Below are 12,271 nucleotides of genomic sequence, written 5' to 3'. Positions count from 1 at the left end.
GAAAATGACATACAAGCAGAGAGAGGTTTGAAGATGTTACACTGCTAGTTTTGAAGATGGAAGATTTCAAAAGCCAAGGAATGGAAAGAATGCAGCTCTAGAAGCAGGAAAAGGCAAGAAATTAATTGTATTGAAAGTGAAGTGGATATTGATTCATTACTACTATTGTGTTATTTCTGCTTTAAATTGTTTATATTTGTTTAATATATTTAGATGTTCTGATGTTGCTTGCATGTACACCTACAGGTGTATATTATCTGGATGATTTGATCCCTTTATCATTCTGTGTTGTTGCTGTCTGTTCAGTCACTAAGTTGTGTTCAACTCTTTGTGACCCCGTGGACTGTAGCATGTCAGGTTCCTCTGTGCTCCACTATCTTCCAGAGTTTGCTCAAATTCACGTCCATTGAGTCAGTGATGCCATCAAACTGTCTCATCCTCTGCTGTCCTCTTATTCTTTCATCTTAGATCTTTCCCAGAATCAGGATCTTTTCCAATGAGTTGGCTCTTTGCATTAGGTTGCCAAAGTATTGGAGCTTCAGCTTCAGCATCTGTCCTTCCAATGAATATTCAGGGTTGATTTCCTTTAGGATTGACTGGTTTGATCTCTTTGCAGTCCAAGGGATTCTCAAGAGTCTTCTCCAGCACCACAATTTGAAAGCATCAGTTCTTCGGCACTCAACCTTCTTCATGGACCAACTCTCACATCTGTACATAACTACTGGAAAATCCATAGCTTTGACTGGAAAGACCTTTGTTGGCAAAGTGATGCCTCTGCTTTTTAATATACTGTCTAGGTTTGTCATAGGTTTTCTTCCAAGGAGCAAATGTCTTTTAATTTCAATGCTGCAGTCACCGTCCACAGTGATTTTGGAGACTAAGAAAATAAAATCTGTCACTGTGTCCATTGTTTCCACTTTTATATGTCATGAAGTGATGGGACTGGATGCCATGATCTTAGTATTTTGAATGTTGAGTTTTAAGCCAGGTTTTTCACTCTTCTCTTTCACCCTCATCAAGAGGCTCTTAGTTCGTTTTCACTTTTTGCCATTAGAGTGGTTTCATCTGCATATTTGAAGTTGTTGATATTTCTCCCAGAAATCTTGATTCCAGCTTGTAATTCACCAAACCTAGCATTTTGCATAACGTACTCTGCATAGAAGTTAAATAAGCAGAGTGACAATACACTGCCTTGATGTACTCCTTTCCCAATTTTGAACTGGTCAGTTGTTTCGTGTCCAGTTCTAACTGTTGCTTCTTGGCCCACATGAAGTTTTTCTGGGAGACAAGTAAGGTGATCTGATAATTCCAACTTTTTAAGAATTTTGCACAGGTTGTTGTCATCCACACAGTCAAAGGCTTTAGCATAGTCAATGAAGCAGAGTAGTTGTTTTTCTGGAACTCCCTTGCTTTCTCAATGACTCAGCGAATGTTGGAAATTTGATCTCTGGCTCCTCTGCCTTTCTGAAACCAACTTTGTACATTTGGAAGTAGTTCTTCTTACATACTACTGAGGTTTATCTTGAAGGATTATCTTGAGCATACCTTACTAGCACATGAAATGAGCACACTTGTATGATAATTTCAATGTTCTTTGACATTGCCTTTCTTTGGGACTAGAATGAAAGCTGACCTTTTCCAGTCCTGTGGCCACTGCTGAGTTTTCCAAATTTGCTGACATACTGAGTGCAACGCATTAACAGCATCACCTTTTAAGATTTTATTTTTTTATATTTTATTTTATTTTTTAACTTTACAATATTGTATTGGTTTTGCCATATATCAACATGAATCTGCCACAGGTATACAAGTGTTACTCATCCTGAACCCTCGCTCTTCCTCCCTCCCTGAACCATCCCTCTGGGTCGTCCCAGTGCACCAGCCCCAAGCATCCAGTATCATGCATAGAACCTGGACTGGCAACTCGTTTCTTATATGATATTATACATGTTTCAATGCCATTCTCCCAAATCATCCCACCCTCTCCCTCTCCCACAGAGTCCAAAAGACTGTTCTATACATCAGTGTCTCTTTTGCTGTCTCGCATACAGGGTTATTGTTACCATCTTTCTAAATTCCATATGTATGCATTAGTACACTGTATTGTTGTTTTTCTTTCTGGCTTACTTCATTCTGTATAATAGGCTCCAGTTTCATCCACCTCATTAGAACTCATTCAAATGTATTATTTTTAATGGCTGAGTAATACTCCATTGTGTATATGTACCACTGCTTTCTTATCCATTCATCTGCTGATGGACATCTAGGTTGCTTCCATGTCCTGGTTATTATAAACAGTGCTACGATGAACACTGGGGTACACGTGTCTCTTTCCCTTCTGGTTTCCTCAGTGTGTATGCCCAGCAGTGGGATTGCTGGATCATAAGGCAGTTCTAGTTCCAGTTTTTTAAGGAATCTCCACACTGTTCTCCATAGTGGCTGTACTAGTTTTCATTCCCACCAACAGTGTAAGAGGTTTCCCTTTTATCCACACCCTCTCTAGCATTTATTGCTTGTCGACTTATGGATCGCAGCCATTCTGACTGGCATGAAATGGTACTTCATAGTGGTTTTGAATTGCATTTCTCTGATAATGAGTGATGTTGAGCATCTTTTTATGTGTTTGTTAGCCATCTGTATGTCTTCTTTGGAGAAATGTCTATTTAGTTCTTTGGCCCATTTTTTGATTGGGTCATTTATTTTTCTGGAGTTGAGCTGTAGGAGTTGCTTGTATATTTTTGAGATTAGTTGTTTGTCAGTTGCTTCATTTGCTATTATTTTCTCCCACTCTGAAGGCTGTCTTTTCACCTTGCTTATAGTTTTCTTTGTTGTGCAGAAGCTTTTAATTTTAATTCGTTCCCATTTGTTTATTTTTGCATTTATTTCCAATATTTTGGGAGGTGGGTCATAGAGGATCCTGCTGTGATGTATGTCGGAGAGTGTTTTGCCTATGTTTTCCTCTAGGAGTTTTATAGCTTCTGGTCTTACATTTAGATCTTTAATCCATTTTGAGTTTATTTTTGTGTATGTTGTTAGAAAGTGTCCTAGTTTCATTCGTTTACAAGTGGTTGACCAGTTTTCCCAGCACCACTTGTTAAAGAGACTGTCCTTTCTCCATTGTATATTCTTGCCTCCTTTGTCAAAGATAAGGTGTCCATAGATGCATGGATTTATCTCTGGGCTTTCTATTTTGTTCCATTGATCTATATTTCTGTCTTTGTGCCAGTACTATACTGTCTTGATGACTGTGGCTTTGTAGTAGAGCCTAAAGTCAGGCAGGTTAATTCCTTCAGTTCCATTCTTCTTTCTCAAGATTGCTTTGGCTATTCGAGGTTATTTGTATTTCCATACAAATTGTGAATTATTTGTTCTAGCTCTGTGAAGAATACCATTGGTAGCTTGATAGGGATTGCATTGAATCTATAAATTGCTTTCGGTAGTATACTCATTTTCACTCTATTGATTCTTCCAATCCATGAACATGGTATATTTCTCCATCTATTAGTGTCCTCTTTGATTTCTTTCTCCAGTGTTTTATAGTTTTCTATATATAGGTCTTTAGTTTCTTTAGGTAGATATATTCCTAAGTATTTTATTCTTTGTGTTGCAATGGTGAATGGAATTGTTTCCTTACTTTCTCTTTCTATTTTCTCATTATTAGTGTATATGAATGCAAGGGATTTCTGTGTGTTGATTTTATATCCTGAAACTTCACTATATTCACTGATTAGTTCTACTAATTTTCTGGTGGAGTCTTTAGGGTTTTCTATGTAGACATGTCATCTGCAAACAGTGAGAGTTTTACTTCTTCTTTTCCAATTTGGATTCCTTTTATTTCTTTTTCTGCTCTGATTGCTGTGGCCAAAACTTCCAAAACTATGTTGAATAGTAATGGTGAAAGTGGGCACCCTTGTCTTGTTCCTGACTTTAGGGGAAATGCTTTCAGTTTTTCACCATTGAGGATAATGTTTGCTGTGGGTTTGTCATATATAGCTTTTATTATGTTGAGGTATATTCCTTCTATTCCTGCTTTCTGGAGAGTTTTTATCATAAATGGATGTTGCATTTTGTCAAAGGCTTTCTCTGCATCTATTGAGATAATCATATGGCTTTTGTTTTTCAATTTGTTAATGTGGTCTATTACATTAATTGATTTGCAGATATTGAAGAATACTTGCATCCCTGGGATAAAGCCCACTTGGTCATGGTGTATGATCTTTTTAATGTGTTGTTGGATTCTGATAGCTAGAATTTTGTTAAGGATTTTTGCATCTATGTTCATCAGTGGTATTGGCCTGTAGTTTTCTCTTTTTTTGTGGCATCTTTGTCAGGTTTTGGTGTTAGGGTGATGGTGGCCTCATAGAATGAGTTTGGAAGTTTACCTTCCTCTTCAATTTTCTGGAAGAGTTTGGGTAGGATAGACATTAGCTCTTTTCTAAATTTTTGGTAGAATTCAGCTGTGAAGCCATCTGGACCTGGGCTTTTGTTTGCTGGAAGATTTCTGATTACAGTTTAAATTTCTGTGCTTATAATGTGTCTGTTAAGATTTTCTATTTCTTCCTGGTCCAGTTTTGGAAAGTTGTACTTTTCTAAGAATTTGTCCATTTCTTCCACGTTGTCCATTTTATTGGCATATAACTGTTGATAGTAGACTCTTATGATGCTTTGTATTTCTGTGTTGTCTGTTGTGATCTCTCCATTTTCATTTCTAATTTTATTGATTTGATTTTTCTCCCTTTGTTTCTTGATGAGTCTGGCTAATGGCTTGTCAATTTTATTTATCCTTTCAAAGAACCAGCTTTTGGCTTTGTTGATTTTTGCTATGGTCTCTTTTGTTTCTTTTCATTTATTTCTGCCCTAATTTTTAAGATTTCTTTTCTTCTACTAACCCTGGGGTTCTTCATTTCTTCCTTTTCTATTTGCTTTAGGTGTAGAGTTAGGTTATTTATTTGACTTTTTTCTTGTTTCTTGAGGTATGCCTGTATTGTTATGAACTTTCCCCTTAGGACTGCTTTTACAGTGTCCCATAGGTTTTGGGTTGTTATGTTTTTATTTTCATTCGTTTCTATGCAAATTTTGATTTCTTTTTTGATTTCTTCTGTGATTTGTTGGTTATTCAGCAGCGTGTTTTTCAGCCTCCATATGTTGGCATTTTTAATAGTTTTTCTCCTGTAATTGAGGTCTAATCTTACTGCATAATGGTCAGAAAAGATGCTTGGAATGATTTCAATTTTTTTGAATTTACCAAGGCTAGATTTATGGCCCAGGATGTGATCTATCCTGGAGAAGGTTCCATGTGCGCTTAAGAAAAAGGTGAAATTCATTGTTTTGGGGTGAAATGTCCTATAGATATCAATTAGGTCGAACAGGTCTATTGTATCATTTAAAGTTTGTGTTTCCTTGTTAATTTTCTGTTTAATTGATCTATCCATAGGTATTAGTGGTGTATTAAAGTCTCCCACTATTATTATGTTATTGTTAATTTCCCCTTTCATACTTGTTAGCATTTATCTTACATATTATGGTGCTCCTATGTTGGATGCATATATATTTATAATTGTTATATCTTCTTCTTGGATTGATCCTTTGATCATTATGTAGTGACCTTCTTTGTCTCTTTTCACAGCCTTTGTTTTTAGTCTATTTTATCTAATATGAGTATTGATACTCCTGCTTTCTTTTGGTCTCTATTTGCATGGAAAATCTTTTTCCAGCCATTCACTTTCAGTTAGTATGTGTCCCAGTTTTGAGGTGGGTCTCTTGTAGACAACATATATAAAGGTCTTGTTTTTGTATCCATTCAGCCAGTCTTTGTCTTCTGGTTGGGGCATTCAACCCATTTATGTTTAAGGTAATTATTGATAAGTATGATCCCGTTGCCATTTACTTTATTGTTTTGGGTTCGAGTTTATACACTGTTTTTGTGTCTCCTGCCTAGAGACTATCCTTTAGTATTTGTTGAAGAACTGGTTTGGTGGTGCAGAATTCTCTCAGCTTTTGCTTGTCTTTAAAGCTTTTGATTTTTCCTTCATATTTGAATGAGATCCTTGCTGGGTACAGTAATCTGGGCTGTAGGTTATTTTCTTTCATCAGTTTAAGTATGTCTTGCCATTCCCTCCTGGCCTGAAGAGTTTCTGTTGAAAGATCAGCTGTTATCCTTATGGGAATTCCCTTGTGTGATATTTGTTGTTTTTCCCTTGCTGCTTTTAATATTTGTTCTTTGTGTTTGGTCTTTGTTAATTTGATTAATATGTGTCTTAGGGTGTTTCGCCTTGGGTTTATCCTGTTTGGGACTGTCTGGGTTTCTTGGACTTGGGCGATTATTTCCTTCCCCATTTTAGGGAAGTTTTCAACTATAATCTCCTCAAGTATTTTCTCATGGTCTTTCTTTTTGTCTTCTTCTTCTGGGACTCCTATGATTCGAATGTTGTAGCATTTAATATTGTCCTGGAGGTCTCTGAGATTGTCCTCATTTCTTTTAATTCGTTTTTCTTTTATCCTCTCTGATTCATTTATTTCTATCATTCTATCTTCTCATTCACTAATCCTATCTTCTGTCTCTGTTATTCTACTATTTGTTGTCTCCAGAGTGTTTTTGATCTCATTTACTGCATTATTCATTATATATTGACTCTTTTTTATTTCTTCTAGGTCCTTGTTAAACTTTTCTTGCGTCTTCTCAATCCTTGTCTCCAGGCTATTTATCTGTGATTCCATTTTTATTTCAAGATTTTGGATCATTTTCACTATCATTATTTGGAATTCTTTATCAGGTAGATTCCCTATCTCTTCCTCTTTTGTTTGATTTGGTGGGCATTTATCCTGTTTCTTTACCTGCTGGGTATTCCTCTGTCTCTTCATCTTGTTTATATTGCTGAGTTTGGGGTGTCCTTTCTGTATTCTGGCAGTTTGTGGAATACTCTTTATTGTGGAGTTTCCTCACTGTGTGTGGGTTTGTACAGGTGGCTTGCCAAGGTTTCTTGGTTAGGGAAGTTTGTGTCGGTGTACTGGTGGGTGGAGCTGGATTTCTTCTCTCTGGAGTGCAATGAAGTGTCCAGTAATGAGTTACAAGATGTCTACGATTTTGTAGTAACTTTGGGCAGCCTGTATTTTGGAGCTCAGGGCTGTGTTCCTGTGATGCTGGAGAATTTGTGTGTTATGTCTTGCTCTGGAACTTGTTGGCCCCTTGGGTGGTGCTTGGTTTCAGTGTAGGTATGGAGGCATTTGATGAGCTCCTGTAAATTAATGTTCCCTGGAGTCAGGAGTTCCCTGAAGTCAGGGTTTGGACTTAAGCCTCCTGTTTGTGGTTTTCAGTCTTATTTTTACAGTAGTCTCAAAAATTCTCCTTCTATACAGCACCACTGATAAAACATCTAGGTTAAAGATGAAAAGTTTCTCCACAGTGAGGAACACCCAGAGAGGTTGACAGAGTTACATGGAGAAGAGAAGAGGGAGGAGCGAGTTAGAGGGGACCCGAATGAGGTGAGATGGAATCAATAGAGGAGAGAGCAAGCTAGCCAGTAATCATTTCCTTATGTGCACTCCACAACTGGACCCCTCAGACATGTTCACGGAGTTATACAGAGAAGAAAGGAGGGAGGAAGGAGACAGAGGTGGCCAGGGGGATAAAAGAGGGGAATGAAAAGGACAGAGACAGATCCAGTCAGTAATCAGTTCCCTAAGTGTTCTCCACCATCTGGAACACACAGAAATTCACAGAGTTGGGTAGAGAAAAGAGGGGTTAGGGAGGAGACAGAGGAGACCTGGTGGAGAAAAAGGAGAGTCTAAAGGGGGAGAGAGCAGTCAAGCCAGTAATCTTGCTCCCAAGTGAAAATGGGTACAGAAGATTGGGTTCTTAAAGGGACAAAATTGATAACAAATACAAAAAAGCAAAAATTAAAAATCTAGAGTAGAGTTTGGAATTTCAAAGATACAATGTTAAAGAAAAGAAGAAGAAAAAGAAAGAGAAAAAAAAAAGTCTCAAAAATTATAAAGAAAATATAGGTACAAAATTGGTAACAAATACCAAAAGCAAAAATTAAAAATCTAGAGGAGAGTTTGGAATTTCAGAAATACAGTGTTAAAGAAAAGAAGAAGAGAAAGAAAGAGAGTGAAAAAAACAAAACAAAACAAAACAAAGTCACAAAAATTATTTTAAAAAATATAGGTACAAAATTGGTAACAAATACCAAAAAGCAAAAATTAAAAATCTAGAGTAGAGTTTGGAATTTCAAAAATACAATGTTAAAGAAGAAAAAAAATAAATAAAAGAAAGAGAAAAAAAAAAACAAAGTCAAAAAATTATAAAAAACATAAATATGAAGTTTGCTTTTAAAAAAATAGGGATTTTTTTTTTCAAAGTAATGGTTATAAAAGTGAAAATTAAAGGATTAATAGAGGACTTAAATTTTTTTAAAAAAATTTAAAAAAAAAGAAAGAAAGAATTATCTTAAAAATAGTAAAAATATATCTAGGACTTTCTCTGGTGTTGTTGTGGGTGTTGTGGGGTCAGTTCATTTTCGGCTAATTCCTTGGTCCGGCTTATATTTCTCAAGATCTAGAGGCCCCTTCCTATGTAGTTGGTACTAATGACAGGGTTTTAATCTACTGCACCTGTCGCTTCCAAGACAGTTCCCTCTGTTTTAGCTTCTTCTGTTTGCTGGTCTCTTCAGTATCTTTTTTCCGCTCTGACACAAAGAGGGCAGTGGTGGACACTTTTTTTTTTTTTTTAGGTTCACTTGTTCAGTCGCTCTGTGGGGAGGGAGGGACGCTGCAAACAAATAAAGCTGGCGTGTGCTAGCAGTGCCTCAGCCACACTGGGCCTGCCCCTGCTCATGGCGTGTGTACCCTTCCTGCCCACACTACTCAGGCTCTAGGTTGTTCCACAGGGAAACATCCGAGGCCGGCCATGGGCTGCATGCACCTCCCAGGTCTAAGCCACTCAGGTTCAGGCACTCGGGTGGTCCTCAGAGGCGCAGGCTCGATTGGGCCTGCGTTTTGTGCCCTTCCCAGGTCCGAGTAGCTCAGGTGATGTGTTTGGCGAACGTGGTCGTTGCGACTTATCGCCTCCCTGCCGCTCAGTTTTCTGGGTGTACACCCGGTGCAGCTTCTCAGGCAGATGTTGACCATCCAGAACCCCAAGAAGTCTTAGTTAGCAAAGAATCCTGCTTACAGTTTTGTAGATAATGTCTCTCTGGGGCTGCAATTGCCCCCTTCCGGCTCTGGCTGCCTGTCACCAGAGAGGGATGATCTGCAGCTGTCTATCTCTGTTCAGTCCTTTGTTCTGTGCGCAGGCCTGGCGGTGCCTTAGGTTAGGGCTGGCTTTTCGTGTGGTAGTTATTCCACAGTCTGGTTTGCTAGCCCAAGTTAGTTCGCTCATATAGCGCTCGGGGCATTCAGGCCAGATCCTTACTCAAAGCGATGTAGCCCGCTCCTCCCTGCCCAGCCCCCACTTGCTAGTGGCGTGTGCAGGCGTCTGCGCTGCTTCTCTGCTGTGGGAGTTACCGTTGGGCTCGTAATCTGTGGGTTTTAATTGTTTATTTATTTTTCCTCCCTGTTATGTTGCCCTCTGTGCTTCCAAGGCTCGGCGCAGACTCGGCAGTGAGAGTGTTTCCTGGTGTTTGGAACCTTCTCTCTTTTTAAGACTCCCTTCCCCAGACAGAGATCCGTCCCTCCCTCTTTTGTCTTTTTTTTTGTCTTTTATATTTTTTCCTACCTCCTTTCGAAGAGTTGGGCTGCTTTTCTGGGTGCCTGATGTCCTCTGCCGGCATTCAGAAGTTGTTTTGTGGGATTTACTCAGTGTTTAAATGTTCTTTTGACGAATTTGTGGGGGAGGAAGTGGTCTCCCCGTCCTTTTCCTCCACCATCTTAGCTCCTCCCTCACCTTTTAAGATTTTAAATAACTCAGCTGGAATTCTGTCACCTCCAATAGCTTTCTTCTTAAGTAGTAATACTTCCTAAGTCTCATGACTTTACACTCCAGGATGTCTGGTTTTAGGTGAGTGACCACACCATCATGGTTGTCTGGGACATTAAGACTTTTTTGAGTAGTTCTTCTGTGTATTCTTGCTACCTCTTCTTAATATCTTCCATTTCTGTTAGGTCCTTACTGTTTCTATTTTTACCATGCGCATCCATGTAATGTTCTCTTGATATCTCCTGCTTTCTTGAAGAGATCTCTAGTCTTTCCCATTCTACTGTTTTCCTCTATTTCTTTGCATTGTTCATTCAAGAAGGCCTTCTTATCTCTCCTTTCTTTTCTCTGGAACTCTACATTCCATTGGGTATATCTTTCCCTTGCCATTCACTTCTATTTTTTCCTCAGATATTTGGAAAGACTCCACAGACAAAAAAAAAAAAAAAAAAAAATGCCTTCCTGCATTTCTTTTTCTATAGGATGGTTGTGATCACTTCCTCTTATACAATATTATGAACTTCTGTTGATTTGTATTCAGGCATTCTGTCTAACCCCTTGAATCTATCCAACACCTCCACTGTATAATCATAAGGGATTTGATTTAGGTCATACCTGAATGGCCTAGTGATTTTCCCTACTTTTTTCAATTTAAACCTGAATTTCGCAATAAGGAGCTCAAGATCTGAGTCACAGCTCACATTTTTACTGACTGTATAGAGACTTTACTGATCTCTGTGTTTCCTTTTACATTTTTTTTTTCCCCTTTAGAGTCTATTTTGTCTGATCTTAGTATAGTCATGGGCTTCCCAGATGGTGCTAGTGGTAAAGAACCCGCCTGCCAATACAGGAGACACAAGAGACACAGGTTTGATCCCTGGGTTGGGAAGATCCCCTGGAGAAGGAAATGGCAATCCACTCCAGTATTCCTACCTGAAGAATCCTATAGACAGAGAAGCCTGGCATGCTACAGTCCATAGGGTTGTAGAGTCAGACATGACTGAAGCGACTTAGCATGTACATGCTCCTGTTCTCTTTTGGTTTTTCACTTGGATGGAATATCTTTTTTGCATCTCTTCACTTTGAGCCTTGTGTGTCCTTGAAGCTGAAGTGAGCCTCTTGTAGGCAGTATGTGTTGAGGCTTTGTTTTTTCAATCCATTCAAACACTCTATATCTTTGAATTGTCTAATGTAATCTGTTTAATTTAAAGTAATTATTGATAGGTGAGGACTTTCTATTTCCATTTTATCATCTTCTATTTTGTAGTTCCTTTATTCTTTCTTTTCTCTATAGCTGCCTTTCTTTGTGGTGTGATGATTTTTCATAATGGAGTGCTATGCTTTATATTTTATTTCTAGTATAAGTTTTTGCTTTGTGTTTACTGTGAGGCTTACATATTAATAAAATATTTATATCATAGCAATATATTTTAAGTATACCATAACTTCAATTGTAAAGAATCCCTCCCTCCACATTTTATGTTTCTGATCTCATAATTTGCACCATTTTCTATTGTGTGTCCATTACTGAATTATTGTAGTTATATTTATAATAATGTTTTTTAAGCTTTATACTAGAGTTAAATGACATATTTACCACTTTTATAGCACTAGATTATTCTGATTTCATTATATGCTTTCTTTATTAAGAAGTTTTATACTTTAATATGTTTTAATCTTAGTAATTAGTGTCCTTTAATTTCAACTTGAAGAACTCTTTTTAGAATTTTTGGTAAGGGAGGACATGTGGTGATATATTACCTCAGCTTTTGTTTAACTGGGAAAGTCTTATTCTCCCCTTCATTTCTGAAGGACAGATTTGCTAGGTAAAATATTCTTGGTTGGCAGTTTTTATTTTTGTTTTCTTTCTTTTTTTTTTAAATTTCAGCACATTGAATATATCATCCCACTCTTTCCCTGGCTACAGGGTTTCTCTTGAAAAAATCCACTGGTAGCTTTATGAGATTCCTTTTTATGAGATACATTTTTTCTCTTGCTGCTTTCAAGATTTTATCTCTGTTTTTTATTTTTGACAGTTTGATTACAATGTGTTTCAGTGAAGTCTTTTTTATGGGGAGGGGATTGAATTTGTGTGAAGACCTATAAGCTTCAAATCTGGATGTCCACATTTCCTCCCAGATTTGGTAAGTTCAGCGTTCATTTCTTTAAATAAGCCTTCTGCCCCTTTCTCCTTCTCTTCCCCTTCTAGGACTCCTACAATACAAATATTGTTTTATTTGATGATATTCTATAATTAATATAGGCTTTCTTTAGTCTTTTATTCTTTTTCTCCTCTGATTGGATAATTTCAAATAACTTGTCTTTTAAGTTCACAGTTTTTTTTTTTTTTTCCTTTGC

Source organism: Bos taurus, chromosome 2 (genome assembly GCF_002263795.3).
Source record: "Bos taurus isolate L1 Dominette 01449 registration number 42190680 breed Hereford chromosome 2, ARS-UCD2.0, whole genome shotgun sequence".
In the NCBI taxonomy this organism is placed as follows: domain Eukaryota; kingdom Metazoa; phylum Chordata; class Mammalia; order Artiodactyla; family Bovidae; genus Bos; species Bos taurus.
The sequence above is the reverse complement of the archived record's forward strand: the minus strand, read 5'-3'. Positions refer to the sequence as shown.